Genomic DNA, 17,092 nt, shown 5'->3' with positions numbered 1-17,092 from the left:
TCCCTACGAGCATTGATCGAAGTTGGTAGTGATAACTGTGAGAGCTGCATTCGGCAGTCCAATCCCCGTTTTTCAAGTACTTAAATTTAAAAGTTTTATAAACTACACGCTGTGAAATTTAATTTCGGTAGATATTTTTCTCTTAAAACATCACATTTTTTTTATCATTATATCAAACATCACATTATATTTTTCGTTTTTTTGATTTCTTTCTTTTCTTTGTACAATATGTTAATAAATCCTAAAAATATTTTAAAACTTTTGACAGTAGGTTTTGAACAACCCGAATATAATTTCGAATCCTCTATAAATGATGATGAGAGAGCGTTTAGTTCACAGCTTGAAATTTTGATTAAGGATTCAATTGACAATTCCTTATTTATAGAAACTCATGATACTTTACAATTTGAAGAAGATCATTTGATTGTACAATCAGAACCATGTGCGATTGAAGACAGCGATGACAATACATTTGAAATAGAAACAAACTCAAATTTCCAATTACACGAATGTGAAGACAAAGAAATTGATGAAGAATATAAGCGAAAGGCTGTTGAGTATTGGAAATCGGGGAAAAAACGTAAATTAAAATTTGAAACAGTTAAAATAAGGTTTAAACGATTGACTTCAAAGTGCCAATTATATAGGTGGGAAGAACAGATCGCACGTGGCAAAAATCGACTGGAAAAGCTAAAAAAAATTTCTGAAATTGTTTTAGATCAATTTAAAAAATCTGTAGAAAAGTCTGTAACAGTACACGATCTAGACATTCGTAAGTGGGCTCTGCAAGCACGAGATGAAGTTTCTTTGTCATCAAATTTATTTACAGCTTCTGTAAAGTGAGTGAACGAATTCAAACATAGACATGGCATTGTTTCCAGGAAAATTAACAAATTCGTAACGCAGAAATCTATAGCTAATAAAAATCAGTTTTGGAAGCCAGTGCCAATGAATTTGTAGAGAATGTGAAGCAACAAATTTTGTTAGTTGAAAAAGAAAATATTTTTAACTCTGATTAATCAGGGTTTAATTTGGAAATGCACACGGGACGTACTCTAGCGTTTAAAGGGACACAAACAGTAGAAAGTTTGGCACAGTCAATAAATTCTATGACTCATAGCTACACCATACAGCCTTTAATTTCTGCAAATGGTGTTTTTTTATCACCTTTGTTAATTGTTTTGCAGGAAAAGAATGGAACATTTGGCCCTATAGTCCAAAACAACCTCTTTAAATCTGAAAATGTCCTTGTGAAAGCATCCAATTCGGGAAAATTAACATCAAGTCTTGTGAGATCATGGTTTCAAGAAGTTTTTCTCCCAGCGTCTAATGAAAAGTCCATTTTGTTATTAAATTCGTGGAGTGGTCAAAATTCATCAACTTTTGAACCTATTTTAATAACAAAAGAGTACCTCAAAATAGAAACCATTTCTGCAGGAACAACTGGTAGGATTCAGCCTCTTGATGTGTTCTTCTTTAGGCCGTGGAAAAACTTCTTGAGACATTTTTCTGACATTGTCATTCTCTACAACTATAACATAAATTTACATCTCCGTAATAATATAATTAAGATCCAATCACTGATTCATAATCAGTTTTCTTCTCCCAGATTTTCAAATCTTATTAGTTATGCGTGGTACAAAAGCGGTTATTTGGAAGAAAAACCACCTGAGTTTGAAAATCCCGTAAAATTTTGTTTCCAAGATTGTGCAGCATTTTGCGATTTGTGCACAGTTATTGCCGTAATAAGGTGTGCGTGGTGTAAGAAATTTTTATGCATCACACACTTTTTTACGGAATATCATTACTGTAAAAATTATTCTCAATAAATTAATAATTATAAAAATTGAGGATATATAAATTTCTGAAATAGTGAGAGGCGAGGGGACTCACTATAAATAAGCACCCCGAATAGTGAGAGGCGAGAGGACTCACTTTAATCAAGCACCCCGAATAGTGAGAGGTGAGGGGACTCACTTTAATCAAGCACCCCGAATAGTGAGAGGCGAGGGGACTCACTTTAATCAAGCATTCCGTTAAAATAAGTACAGAAAGGGGTTTAAAATCGGTCTGCAACCTTCTCGCAGTAAACCCTAAAAACTATAATTTTTATTGGCTAACTGCAGAGCATTTCAAACCAGAAGAATTTTTGTAATTTTAATCGCCATATTGGATCCGCCATTTTAAATTTTGTAATTTTGACGTCAGTTTTTGAATCAGCTGTACTAAAACCTCCCTAAAAGTATTTTTTCTTCTAAATTAAATGATTGTTTTCTGTCTATGCTTGGAGACCACCCCTAACGTTCTATCCTTAAACTCGCACCATTGCCGAAATAAAAAAATACGTGTCGATTATTTTTCGATGTTCTACAAGTATGCCAAGTTTTATTAAAATCGGTGAGTTACACTTCCGTAAGTCTCCAGTGCCACGCCGGCTCCGATGAATTGATTCGTGTAGTGACGGTCAAAACCGCGACGTCTGAGTATACCCGTCCGATCGTGAAACTATGTTTGCTACCAATTGACTGTGAGACGCGTTCTGACGAGACTTCAGGCAACGATTCGAATTCTCTTCAGCCTCCGCGTCGCTAATCAATTCGTCACGGCGGGCGGTCCGTGCGAGTATTCTAGATCAAGTAAGTTCTAGACAGCGTAATCGAATAGATCACATGTATAATTTTTTGTAAATAAAGTTCTGCGATAGTTATGTAAGTCTGCGTTCGATTAGTTAAGATTCAGTGTGTTCACATATCGACCTCCTCGAATCTCGTCAAATCTGGAGTTAGAAAATTTTGAAACTAAAGCTTCGAGGCGGGCGGTATGTTTAGGATTAAGGTAAAGTTGTTACGGTGGGGCGCTGTCGCGACAGCGAACGCCCCTGGCGCGAGCACAAACAACCCTCGGGCCTGACCCGAATTCGCCCGAGATCACCCGGTTGTCGCGCCTACTGTTCCGACATGCAAATGTAAAACGCGCACGCGTTTCCTAATTCGCGTATACCGCGCAACGCGTCACATCGCGGATCGATGTGATTCGTCTCCTTACATCGTGGATCGATATGATTCGTCCTTCGTGAGGCAACGACCCCCGCCGAGGGTCTCCTATCGGGACGAGGGATGATCGATATCGATCCGTGCTCTCTTCTGTTTCTGCCTCGCTAAGGAGAAAGTCGAGCCGGCCGTTCGTGGCAATTATATTATCGGGAGTGTCGAAAGTAATTGCGCGAAGGCCGTATAGTTTCATCGCGAGCCGCACCCGCTCGATTGGTCGCCACGTGAAACATCTCAGCTAGCTCTTCCGTTCACGTGAACGGAGAGTGCGCCGGTTTTCGTCGCGCGCGTACCCGGTCGATTGGTCCGCGCGCGAATTCCGGAAAGTTAGGTGCGCTCAGTGCATCCGTGCGAAGGGTTGCATCGTGCGCACAAGTTTCGTCGCGATCTGCATCCGCTCGATTGGTCGTCGCGCAAAACATCTCTTTTCCCGAGTTTTCGTCGCCCGTAATACGACGGGACGACGCACACAGACGGATCACGTAATCACCGCGTGCGGTAGCGTGATCCTTGGCGAAAAACCCGTGTCGACGGCAAAACCGTCACACGACGCGAATCCGATTTTCGCGAGTGCCTCTATCTCGAGCGTCGCGATCACCGAGCGTGAGATTTGTCGATCATTTCTCATAAAATCAACGTCGGGAGTTCGATCCCGATATCGACCCCGCTCGCGGCCATCTTGTCGTGCCGCGCCGTACATTGTGAACGCGACTCTGCCGCGCCTCGTACCTCTGTGATTTAACCCTTAAAGGACACACTTTTTTTTTACGTGGAGAAATCTTCTAAGGCACTGGAATTCCTGACCCAAATTTGGTCTGGGTCAGGTTTCAGCCAGTGGCCCCCCTTTGGTGTTTGAGAGGGGAAGACCCCCTCACCCTCCGGGAAGAGAAGTGAGGGGAGTGTGGGATTTTTACCCACTAAAACTCCACGGGTAACCAGCTCTGTGTCTGAGGGAGGCGCCCGGGAACTTGTTAATATTGCGTCTGCGACGCCCCCCAACGCAAGGCCAAGATGGCCTTCTCCTATGAGCCTTTAAAGGCTCGTGGCTCTAGGAGCCTAATTTGTCTTGGACGCGGGGCGTGGCACCACCCACCCCGCCACCCCTCCCAACGTTTTTAGGGAGGATGGTTCGACGTCCTGTTATTCCCGCCAGGACGCCGAACCTCCCAGCCTCCGCACTGCCTTTTGTCATCGGGCAGTGCGGAGGTGCTGCACCTACTCTTGTCGCTTAAGTTGCGACGATGGTTTCGTTTGGATGACGAGGACGGTTGGTCCGGGGGACAGGGCACGGGATGAACCCTCTACCATTCTCCCCCGACCAAGCCGTGGTTAATCTAATTGGAGAGGTCCGTCGAGCTAGGGAGGGTTTAATTTCCCACGACGGATCCTTTCCGCCTTCTCTTTGGCGGACATTACCTGGCCACAAAAGGCCAGGAATGCCCGCCATCTCCTTTCATCGCCGACTATTGCCGCCACAATGGTCGGGAGGGAAAGGTCGTTGCCAATCTTCCCCTGTAGGACACGGCGCTGTTGAGCCCACGCTGGGCAATGCTCAAGCGTGTGCTGCGCCGTGTCCCTCACCTCGTCGCAGTGGTGACATTCCGTGGTAGCCTCCTTACCTATTTGGTGCAGGTACTTCCCGAAACAACCATGTCCGGTCAGCACCTGCACCGCGTGATATGACACCCCGTGTCTCCGACTGTCCAGCCACTCGGCTAGACAGGGTCGGATGGCATCGACGGTCCTCTGGCCAAATTCGCAATTGGCAAGATAATTTTGCCATTTACCAACGAGGACCGTCTTTTCCTGGGCTCTAATTAGTCGACTGGCCCCGGGCACTATCTGTCCTCTCCCGGCCCGCAGCGCTTTTACCCGCCGATATACTTCAGCGTATTGTCGCGCTGCGAGCTACAAAGGGGGGAGGCCCGCCAGGACCGTCGCCGCCGCATGCGAGACCGTGCGGTATGCACGTGACACTCTCTGGGCTAAAGGACGCTGTACCTGCCGCAGCCTCATTTGGATGAGGCGCGACCCCTCCGCAGCATCCGCCCAGACCGGCGCGCCGTAGAGTGTCACGGCATGCACGGTCGCGGCGTAGAGCCGGCGAGCACGTCCGCTCGCCCCTCCCAGGTTAGGCATGAGCCTGGCCAGGCTGTTGGCCACTCCTTTAGCCCTGGGAGTTAGACGAGCAAAGTGCTCACCGAAACTCCAGGTGCCATCCAACCAGAGGCCCAGTACCTTCATACTGGCCTCCACGGGGACACGGATTCCCTCAAACTACTATGTGGGCCCTGGGTGGCCCCCCCACACACCGGTCGTAATGCCGCACGTCCACGACAGAGACGCCCTCCGGAGTGCGCAGCAGCGGAAGCCGATCGGCGTCATCTCGACGCCGACGACACCACCACCGCCGAAGCCGCCCCCGCCGATCAACCCGCCGCTGGTAGAAAAACACGGCCTGTGTTTTATGGGGAGCCACCTTGAGGCCCACTTCACGCATTGCGGCTACCACTATCGCCACCGCGACGTTCGCCTTAGCGGTTGCCTCCTCCCAATTGTCGCCCTCGACTCCCAGGACTGTGTCGTCAGCGATAACGTTTCGCCAACAGCCCGGGGGGTGGGGGACTCGGAGTACATAGTCGTACCCCAGGTTCCACAGAAGCGGGCCCAGCACCGACCCCTGCGGAACCCCCCGCACGACCATCCTGACCATGACATTGCCGTCTTGGTCAGTATAGGCCAAGTGCCTGTCCCGGAGATAGCTGTACAATACGGCTATCAGGTAAGGAGGGACGCAATGGTGTTGAAGCGCCCTCCGTATCACAGGCCATGGCAGGGTGTTGAAAGCGTTCGCAATGTCGAACCCGACACAAAGCAACACCCTGCCAGCCTCCGCCGCGGCTTTCGAGAGGGCCTTGATGCGTTGAATCGCATCTACTGTTGACCTGCCCTCCCGAAAGCCGTACTGGTCCTGAGACAAATCAGGATCAGTCCGGGACAAGTGCTGGACGATTCGGTCGGCAATAACTTTCTCAAAGAGTTTGCCAACCTCGTCCAGCAGGCAAATTGGCCTATACGCCGACGGCTGGTCGGCGAATTTCCCCACCTTAGAAAGGAGGACAATCCGCGCCATTTTCCAAGCCTGGGGGAACCGGCCCTGTCTGAGGCACCTGGTAAACAGGCGTCGCAGGTGCTCCGCCAGTTCCCCCGTGACCAAGGACCAGGCTCTTCCGGTAACCCCATCAGGACCCGGGGCCTTGCCGGCCTTAAGCCTTTTGGCTGCCCTTTTTAACTCGTCCATGGAGACCGCGAGCTCCTCGTCCCACTCCGTATCGGGCGGAGTGGGAACCCCCTCTGCCCTCTCCCCTGGATCGTCAGGGAAGAGGGTGTCTATCACTTCCTCGAGGAACTCGGGCTCCATGGACTCCGTAATTGGGGGCGCCGAGGTCTTCAACTTATTGAGGACCATTTTATACGGGCGCCCCCACGGATCTTCATGTAGGTCCTGAAGGAGATCTAGCCATGACTTGTCCTTGGCCAGCTTTATGGCCCTGGAGTAGGCCTGCTTGGCGGAGCGATACTCTACTCCTGCCTCCTCGAAGCGTCGTGGCTGCCGGTGCTGGGCCTTCCTAGCCCGCAGCCAACGTCGCCTCGCCTGGACGGAGGAGCGCCGTAATTCGGCGATCTCCTCCGTCCACCAATACGCGGCCTTGCGCGGATGAGGCCTGGATCGGGGCATGGCGACGTCACACGCCGCCTTCATAACACCGCCGATCCACTCCGCGACCTCATCCACGTCCTCTGACTTTTTAATAGGGTCGTCGGCCCATAAGGAGGTATGGATCGAGGCCCTCAGAAGGTCCTCGTCCATCCTCTTAAGCGCCCACCGTGGGAACCGCAGTTCCGCTTCCTTGCGGCGGGCCTGAACCTCCGGAAGGGTAACCGGGAGAGCCATCTCGACGAACAGGTGGTTTGAGAGGCTCTCGATCTTTTTGGCCACCCTTTATCCCTCCACACGGCGGGCAATGTAAGGGCTGGCCCAGGTTAGGTCTATGATAGACCCGCCCCGGTGCCTGACGCATGTCTGGACATTGCCCGTATTTAAAAGGGAGAGTCCCAGGCCCGCCGCCCAGTCCTCCAAGATCCTGCCCCGGACGCTCGTGACTGGGGAGCCCAACAATACCGACTTGGCATTGAAATCCCCAGCCACGAGCACTTGTTGTCCAGTGAACAGGACCCTCCTTAGGCAGGCCCCAAGGTCTGTTAGGACGCTCTCAAAGTGGGCCGTGTCCCGGTTGGGGGACACATACACCCCCCCCCCCCACAACCACACGGCTCCACTTAACCACGACGTAGCCGTCCCCCGCTTCTATGCGGGAACATGCGACGAGTACCGCCGTTTGCCTCCACGTAATGGCTACCAAGCCGCACCGGCTGCCCGCCCACAGTGGGTGGTCCTGCGGGATACGGTACGGCTCGGCAGCCACTCCCAGGCCACACCCCCGCTCCATCATCGTATGGACAAACACGTCCTGAGAAGCGGCGGTGTGGTTCAAGTTGGCCTGTAAGAGGCGGTGCAGGGGCATTTCTAATAATACTCATCGGAGTCCTCCGCCCCCGCACCGTCCTCCGTTCCCACTATGGGAACGTTCACAGGTTGTGTATCCTCCTCCACTGGACCTGTTTCGGGGTCAGCGGTATGGACCGGCGTCGGCATTGGGGTCTTTTGCTCTGACGCTGCCTGGTCCATATTTACTTCCTCTGTGGCCGGTATCCCTTCAGGCTTCCCATCAACAATATTGGGCTCCCGAGTGATTTCCGGCTCTGGAACAGATGTGGGCGTTGGAGGTGGCAATTGTAGCTGCTGGTGTTGCTGCTGGGTCTGCCGAGTTACCTCGTCCTCACCTTTGTTCTTCCTTCTTCGCTGGGGCAGAGGCCTGTCCTCTGGCTCTCCACTGTTGTCCGCTGCGGGAGCTGACCTCTTCACCGGTTGCTTATTTGCAATCGGTAAATGCACCTTATCCACTCCTATGATTCTGGGAAATGGACGGGCGGGTTCGGGCTCTATCTCCACCTCCATTTCCTTGTTTTTCCTGCTCGTTGAAGGTCTCGGTCTTATTGGACCTGTCGCTGCTCTCGGTTTGACCTTCTTTTTGGCGGACGTGCAGGCTTTCCCGCCCGCGCGATGTCCCGCCGGTCTACCCTTGTCGGCACAGACCGGGCAGTTGGGTTTTGCACCGCAATTCCTCGCCAGATGGTCCGTGCCGCCGCATCGATAGCACTGAGCGCTTCGATCGATGACACTCGTGCACTGGGCCCTCACGTGGCCCCCCTCCAAGCACCTAAAGCATTGGAGAGGGCGCACGTCGAGGGCCTGCACCCGGGCCAGAAACCAGCCCACCTGCAGCTTCTTATCCTTCTGGATAACGTTATATGCCGCAAGTGGGCATCTGACCCACGCCGTGTTAAATCTGTTGGTCCCTCTCCTTATGGGACCAACCTGGACTTGGGTCAGCGCACAACCTCCCTTTTCCGCGATCGCTGCGGCTAACTCTTCCTCCGTTATAGAGTCCTCCAAATCGAGGACCCTAACTTCGCCCGACTTGACCGGCCTGCCGATCTTGATTCCCGGGCGGTCTTTGAGTAGGTCGGCAAGTCGGCTCGCCAGAGTGTCCGCTAAAGCCGCATTGCCCTGACCGGGGACCTCTATGATAAGGGTCCCAGTCTGGGCCCTCTTGGGCTTTAGCCCCGCTGTAAACCCCAGTTCCTGGAGATTTATTTTAGCGCGCGCTTCCCGGAGTATCTCCTCATACTTGCCATCGAGGCTTGTGATTGTGACTGCTGCGTTTCTCGGCAGCCTCAATTTCCCTCAATTCTTACCTGTTGTAACAGGTTTGTTCCCTTGAGGACTAGCCTGCTTGTTCGATCCCGTCTTATTGGTCGACTTGGGGGGAGCGTTAGCCCTGTTTCCGCCTGACCCAGGTTTCGCTCCGCTCTTGCTTGACTTGCCCTTCTTCACCACCGTGACCCAATCCGTCGAATTGGCGGGTCCGGTGGTTTTATTTGTGGCAGGGGTAATGTTTGCCGCAGGTTTTTCCTTTCTTGCGGTATTACCTCTTGCCTTCTCCGCTTGCGTGGGTTTCGGCACCGGTTTACTAATTGGCTTGGGGTTGGATCCGCTTCCTTTGCCCTTGCCGGGACCGCCCACCGCCTAACCACCCTTGCCCTTCGTGGTAGCCACTTGCTTCGGGGCTGGCGTGGCAGCCTTGGTGGCGGATGGTTTGCTCTTCCCGATCGACGTTGGTGTAGTTGTCGTCGCATTTTCCTTCCCGATTCCCAAATTGGCAACCAGATTCCTGAACAAACCCTCTATCTTCCCCGTGAGGGTGCTCAAGAGTCTCTCCTCTAGGTTCTGGGTTTGCGTTTGGATTCGGTCCTGGCCCTCCCGATCGGATTGATTGGATAGGACAGCTTCCTCCAGCAACGCCTTATTCCCGCATACCGATGGCCTATATACCGGTGGCATGCCCTTCGTTTGAAGCTCTGCGAGGATTTGTCGTCTGCGTGCCTCAGCTTTCTCTGCCTCCTTCGCTTTCCTCATTCTCTCAACGAGACTCGTTCCTTCTTCTTCGTCTGAGGAATCAGGGGTCGTCTGTTTATTTATCCCTCTTGTTCCCCTCCTGGCTACTCCACCAACAGCTGGAGATCTCGGAGGAGTGTTGTCAACTACCTCGTCTACCTCCATCTGTCCTTTCTCCGGGTTTGGCAGCGCCTTTTCCACCATCTCTCTCAGCTTCGCGTTATCTTTCTTCAGTGAGGAGATCTGGGCGCGTAGCTCCTCCAGCTCGATGTCTCTAGTCATCTGGTCGCCGCCGTCACCCAGACGACTGACCATATGCGTTATGGCCGCCGTGACCGTGGCAGCAGCATCGATCAGACACTTCTTATCCGTTCCCTTGAGGCTGACCGCTGTTGAACACACCTTGTCAACCTTGCGGACAGACTCGAGAATTCTTTCGGGAAGGTCGACTGTTGGAGCCGCCCTCAGCTCCTCCAATCTCTGCTTTTCCCTGCGCCTCCTGTTGGCGGAAAGATTTGCCGCCACTGAGGGATCATCCAACTCTTGGATTCTCCTCTTTTCCCTTTCGAACTCCTTTTTCGCTAGCGCGACCTTTTTCACGGCGTAGTCGCCCGTCGTGACGGGTCTACCTCTCCCTCTGGTTACGCTTCCGTCCCTGGTCGAGGACTCCGATGCAGCTGCCTCGGCGTCCGTGAGCTCAACCTCTGCGTCCGTGGAATCCCCGTTCACAGATATCGCGTCCTCCTGGGCGCTGCCCAAGGTTTTGTCCGCCTTATTTAGGAACTTTTCCGACTCGGCGAGCAGCGAGTCAGTTTCAGCTCCTCTCCTCCTCAGAGTATCGGCCAGGGTAAGGGAGTTCCCCCCCCCCTGCCATCTGAGGGAGCGCTCTTGTTGCGCACGCTCTTTGGTCCCATCGCGGACTTTTTGGTGGTCCTGCTAGCGGTCCTAGACCCTTGTTGGGTCTGGGAGTCCTTTCCTCGCTCTTGCGAAGAGTCGGCCGAGAACTCTCGATCCCGACCCTTCGCCCCTTCTAGGCTCGTTTTGTTTGAAGAAGAAGTTGGATGATACATGACAATAAACTCCCCCTAGACCCTCCGTGGCTCTGCCGGTTAAGGCATGCCCCCACCGACCGGCCCGACAAGGGACCGGCCGGGCCCCGAGTTCCCCCGGGGAACCGGCTACACCTACGCCCCAGGAATGATCATCTGGGGCCGGTCCCGGCCCCTTATTCACCCGTGGGCGCAGCCCATCAAGGGGCAAACGCACCACGGGCTTTCGGGGGTCCCCCGCCTCCGACAACGAGGGTACCACGGAGGGCGCCGCCACGCACAGGGGAGAAGACTCCCCCGACGTTCCGGGCGTAGGAGGCTGCAACCCCTCCACCGCCCTTCCCGCCGAGGGAACCAGCAGTGAATCCGGGGTCGTCGGCCGAGGCAATTCTCCGCACCGACGCCCCATGTCGCCCGCTGACGGACTTAGGGTAGGGGGAACACCCCACCGTACACCTGCCGCGCGCCAAGCCAGACGGGGGAACGGATCCGGCCGAGAATCTCGATCCCGGCCCCCACCCCCGCCCGCCGCCCGCGACAGGCCAGGGCACAGGGTGCCCCCCAGATGTCGCAGTCGTCCGTCAGCGAGCCTCTCGCGCGCTTCCGGCCCTTGCGTCCGGAAGCCAGACCCGCCGGCCCCGACCTCGGAATACGTCCGAGCGGCCCGACGGGTCTCCCACCCAGGTCGCCCCGGCCCCGACCTCGAAATACTTTCGAGCGGCCCGAGACGACCCTCCGCACCGGCGGCACCGTGGGTCCACGACCCTGGTGTGCCAGCCACCGATGCGGGCCTGCCCCCCACCGAACCCAGCACCACGTACTGGGCCGAATGAGAGGCGGTTATCCCCCCCTCTTAGGAGAAAGGGGATCTTCGCGGCCCCTTGGGAAGGCGATCTAGACCCGCAGCGCACGCGACCTAAGTCGCGACGCCTCCGTCCGGAGACGGAGAGCGGGCCTTTTGACCCCCCGACCAAGGGAACCACGGCCGATTCTACCCCCACCCGCAAAAGGGATACCCCGAGCCACCCCCCTGCCGGAGCACCGGCGTGCAATGGGTAGGTGGCCCAACCCCGGGATGGGGCGACGTAGGACGGGAAGTACTTCCGCCGAACCCCAGGGCCGAACGAACGCCGGACCGGGCCATCGCCCGAGAGATCCGGCGTCCGCGATCAGCCCAGGGGCGAAGCGAAGGACCCCCGCCGCTACCTCACTCCCCAAGGGAAACATGTTCCCTCCTCGAACCTGCCGGAGCACCGACGTGCAATGGCCGAGAAGGTGGCCCAATCCCCGTGGTTTTTTATCGAGGTTTTCCTTCCTCTAGGTCGGCGGGAGGAGTAGAAACTCCCCCCTAACGGTCCCGACCGACCGGGCGTTTGCAGTCAGGGTCGCCATCCCCTACTGGCTGTTGGAATCCAGGTGGGCGGGACCCGGAATTACGTCCGAAGACAACCCGCTCCGCCCTGACCCAGACTCCTAAGCAGGGCAGCCGGTCCCCCGGTTTTCTGTCAGGGTTTTCCTTCCCTTAGGTCGGTTAGGAGAGCAAAGGCTCTTCCCTCACGGCCCCGACCGGCCGGACAGTTGTTTATAGAGGTAGTCTGCCTCGCGAGTCCCCCGGGGAGGACTCCCCGGTCCACGACAGACCTCGCGGACTGCCGTGGGTTACGGTACTGGTGTGCTCGGGTACTCCGGGTGCGCAAAACCCGTAGTGGAGGGCTCCGCCGGGCCCCTAGAGGCTCCGGAAGGACGCCCCCCACCCCCTGGAGGGAAAGGACACACTACCTGTTTGAGACATAAAGTACACACTGGGTCATTTTGACCCAGCGCTACTTTGCGTAATTACCACAAACGGGGGATCGATTCTTTTTGGCTGAAATTAAAAGGGTGCATTCTTGCAACACTCAAAATGAATGTGAGATTGTTTGTGAAGGGTTATTAATAAAGCTTTATGGTTCAAAAATTCAAAATATAGTTTATAAACCAAAAAATTGCTATTTTTTACGAAATATTCAATAATTTTCTAAAGCATATTCCCGGAATTAATATCTCAAAAGTGCGTACAAGTTCCTTATGACAGAGAGACGATGTATGCTATACCACTCGTCAATTCTTACGAGAAAAATTAATTATATCATTTGAAACATGGGGCATTCCATGCGAAGTGATCCACCCTAAAATTTTTTTGTTTTCTGATCGTGCTGAAATTTGCACAATCTATTGCCCTATTGACCATAATTATCCACACCAATTTTTTTGACATTTGTCCAACGCGTTGTCTACTTACAGGGGTTTAAAGTTTCGGCGTTGAGGCCGTCATGTTAAACTTCACACATCGATAATTTGTCGTAAACATTACCGATTTTAAAAAATGACCAGTGATTTTTTAAGTATTTTTTACACACTTTCGAGATATATTATGCATTATTAATAAAAAAGGTTAATTAATTGATATTTTTCAACATTAATAATAAATTCAGATTTTTCTTAAAGATCGACATCTTCGATTTCAATTTAAAAAATACTAAAAAAAAGAAGAAAATTTTGTCAACAAAAAAGTATAGGAAGTCCAAGATGGAGAAATCACTCCTTAGTAAGTTACAACTTATTTTGTGTGCGAACTCATGCTCCGTGCCGCCGGCGCCGCGGCGGGTACCGATATATCGGGAGCCGAGAGCCTCGACGTTCCACGAAACTCGCGATTTTCCATCGTCTTTATTAAATCGCTTTTTCTATTACCTATAACTCAATTCTTTATAAGTCAGCCGTGCATGTGTTGAAAATATGATTTCTATTCAATTTTATTTTGAAAATGCGTAAACTATAAGTATGTATTATTATCAAGATTTTTCACCGTACATTTTTTTTAATGGTGAATGCTTTTAACGGACTTCCGCACCACCCTGGAGGTTCCGCTACCGGCGCGTTAAGTTTTTAGTGAACCTTCGCCTATAGCCCTATTATAACACTTTCCATACGTGAAATTTAACATTATTTGCGAGACAATATGTTTGCACCCGTTTCACAAGTCAGACGTCTAATTTCGCTTAGCCTTGCACTTCCCCGTCTTTTGCATGCTCGTTTTTCTCTTGTTTGTCTTTATTTTGGGGTAAATTTCGTAATCTGCAGCTGAAGAATAGTATTTGAGTATAAGCCTGTCATCGTCAGTGGGAATAACTGCATGGTACTTTTGAGTTCCCGATACCGTAACAGCTGCCGTAAACCTGCTTTTTAACAATTCAGCAGTATCTTCTTGATCGGATTTTGCACTGAAAAAGATGATCGTTTTATTCATATTCTCTTTTGCCCAGCGGTACAAATCATTTGGAGTTAAAATATGATTTTCTGCGGACAATTGCAGACTAGCTCGAGCTGCAAGTCTTTTTAAATTGCCACCTATACCATCACAAGGACCCTTTCCGTGAGCGGTGGCATGGTAATGCCATTCTGCTAAAATCCCAAAATCTTGTTTATGAAATTGAAGGTTTTTCAAATTATATTTATTTTTAAAATGCTGAGCAGCACCATCCGTGAAGTAAATTAATTTAGTCGGGTTAAAATGTTCTTTTAAATATTTTATAATAATTTTCTGGCATTTATAGACTGCTATCGTGTCGTGCTTCAAACCATCCGACAAAATTGCTATACTGCGGTGTTTCAACTCCCCTTGTTCTTTGTAGTATATGACCGCAGTAAATATTGAGCACTGATTATTATTCCAGTGGAAAGATTGAGCTGCATTTTGAACCACGAAAGCATAATTTTCCGCAAAATCGCATTGTACGAGAAATTGATTATCTGGCAGGTTTTTTTTTAACTCATTCACATAGGACGACTGTAATTTTGAAATAAAATCGTGAGGTTTAAGCTTAAACAGCAGTCTGCACAGTTCTTCAATAAATTCATCGATTTTGGCTATTTCAGTTTTCAGTGTGCTTCTGTCCGTATGCTGCCACACTTGAAACTCAATTCTTTCTACGTAATGTTCACGCAAGGCTTTTCGTAGATGATTTTTCAGACTTTCCCCATCAAGGCATAAATCACATTTTCCGAGATGACATGAAGAAGTAGGGTTTCTACAAGTAATTTCTTGTAGGCAATCGTGGTACGACTTAAGAAAGAGACTCGTGTCTTTAGTAATTGCCTGCAAGTAAATTGCATCTAGCATAAGTTTGACGTTCTCATGATGCGTACAAACACAAACGGTGTGCATTCCATTACTTCCAGCAAGAACACAGTGACGTGGTCTGAGCTCTGCAAATTTAGAAAATCCAATTGTTACATCGGAATGCTCCTGTATAAATTTCTCGTACAATTCCGAAAGATTGCATAAAATTAATCTTTTCTGAACTTGTTCCCGGGACCCGTCATCTTTTTTCACAGAAACAAAATCTTTCATTCCGGGTAGAAGCCGACTATTTTCGTCATTTGCATAAAATGCCTTAACAAGACTTTCTGTTTCAGAAGTTAATTTATTTCTTGCTTTTTTTGCATTTGGCAAAGTCAAAATTCCATGTTCGGCTACCATTTCTTTTGCCTTTTGAACTTGACGTTCTGAAGCATTGAATTCGGCTGTTATTTTTTTTCGACCCCATGATTGTGGGGCGAGAGTAAGTAATATAAATTTCTCCGAATTGCTGGTGGAATTTTGAAATTTCGCCTTAATTTGCTCTAAGACTTCAACGCCTGCTTTATAATAGTCGTCATTACACCGTGATGTGTTTTCGCTTGAAGGCGTAAAAGATAATTTTACGTCATATTCATCCGAAACATTGTCTACAGGATCATCAATCTCAGGAACATCGTCTGCATGGTCATCATTCTCGGAAATTACCATTTCCGTGTTTTCCTGCGAAAAGGAGGACGGGTTTTCAAATTTCTGCAATTCTGTTCTGCATGCCCAACATAATTTTCCATCCAGTGGCACTGGAATATAAATTTTTGAACGCAAAGATTCAGAAATTATTCTTAATCCTTTACATTTCCCATGTTTTTTCTTATTTAAAGAATTTAAGCATCTATCACCCCAAGCTTTGGAAGGTGTCGACATGATTGAAAGCGTAGACCGTATAAGAATAATAGGCGATGTGTATAATAATATAACATTCCTTTAAAAATATTCGGCTCGGTCCACTTTCTTTATAGGAATCCGGGAGCAAAATTATTTTCGAGAAGCACCAGTAACGAGACCAAATGAATCAGCCGCCTAGCGGCGTCTAATACACTTAAATCAATGCAGTAGGAGCAGGAAAATTTATAATAGAAATTATATTTTTATACACTTGCGCGGCTGACTTATAATAAAGGCGATGGAAAATTCGCGATATATTGGTGCCCGCCGCGGCGCCGGCGGCACGGAGCATGAGTTCGCACAAAAAATGAGTTGTAACTTACTAAGGAGTGATTTCTCCATCTTGGACTTCCTATACTTTTTTGTTGACAAAATTTTCTTCTTTTTTTTAGTATTTTTTAAATGGAAATCGAAGATGTCGATCTTTAAGAAAAATCTGAATTTATTATTAATGTTGAAAAATATCAATTAATTAACCTTTTTTTATTAATAATGCATAATATATCTCGAAAGTGTGTAAAAAATACTTAAAAAATTACTGGTCATTTTTTAAAATCGGTAATGTTTACAACAAATTATCGATGTGTGAAGTTTAACATGACGGCCTCAACGCCGAAACTTTAAACCCCTGTAAGTAGACAACGCGTTGGACAAATGTCAAAAAAATTGGTGTGGATAATTATGGTCAATAGGGCAATAGATTGTGCAAATTTCAGCACGATCAGAAAACAAAAAAATTTTTGGGTGGATCACTTCGCATGGAATGCCCCACATGTGAAACCATTAATTCTACAATTGGTCAATAGTAATGCTTTAAACAGTTACAATTGATCAATAATACTCCAAATGGTACCTAAGTCGTCTACAGACGATTCCGAGTCTCGACATCGAACTCGCGAAACTCATGTTCGACCGTTAGACGCCGTGCCGTCGTAAGCGGTGAGATCCCGACGACGGGCAGAGGCGCCGTACGGCAAACCGGGCTCGTGCGACGACCGGCCCGCGAGGACCGGCCGCCTAGTAGTGTGTCACATTGTTTTGAGCCTTACGACTCACGAGACTCCTAGAGATCTCATTGCCACCTTTGACTAGCTGGTTGCAATTGATCAGTGGTAATACTGCAAATAGTTACTAATCGTCAATGACAATGTCTCAAATAGTTACAATTGGTTAATAGTAATGCTCCAAATAGTTACAATTAATTAGTGGTTATACTCCTAATTGTTACTATTTAGCAATGGTAATACTCTAAATAGTTACAATTAATCAATGGAAACGTTCAAAATTGTTACCATTCGTCAATGGTTAGAAGATGAATGGCTACTATTAAAAGTGTTAATAGTTCACC

General features: G+C 49.6%; 1 pseudogene; it reads left to right on the top strand.

Moving 5' to 3' along the window:
- The first annotated feature begins 228 nt into the window (after positions 1 to 228).
- LOC139784602 (uncharacterized) lies at positions 229 to 1,829 on the top strand (annotated as a pseudogene).
- The last annotated feature ends 15,263 nt before the right edge of the window (positions 1,830 to 17,092 follow it).

Source organism: Temnothorax nylanderi, unplaced genomic scaffold (genome assembly GCF_030848795.1).
Source record: "Temnothorax nylanderi isolate EJ_2023f unplaced genomic scaffold, tnyl_v1.0 TNYL_tig0649_pilon, whole genome shotgun sequence".
Classification (NCBI taxonomy): domain Eukaryota; kingdom Metazoa; phylum Arthropoda; class Insecta; order Hymenoptera; family Formicidae; genus Temnothorax; species Temnothorax nylanderi.
This window is presented reverse-complemented; position numbering and strand designations above follow the sequence as displayed.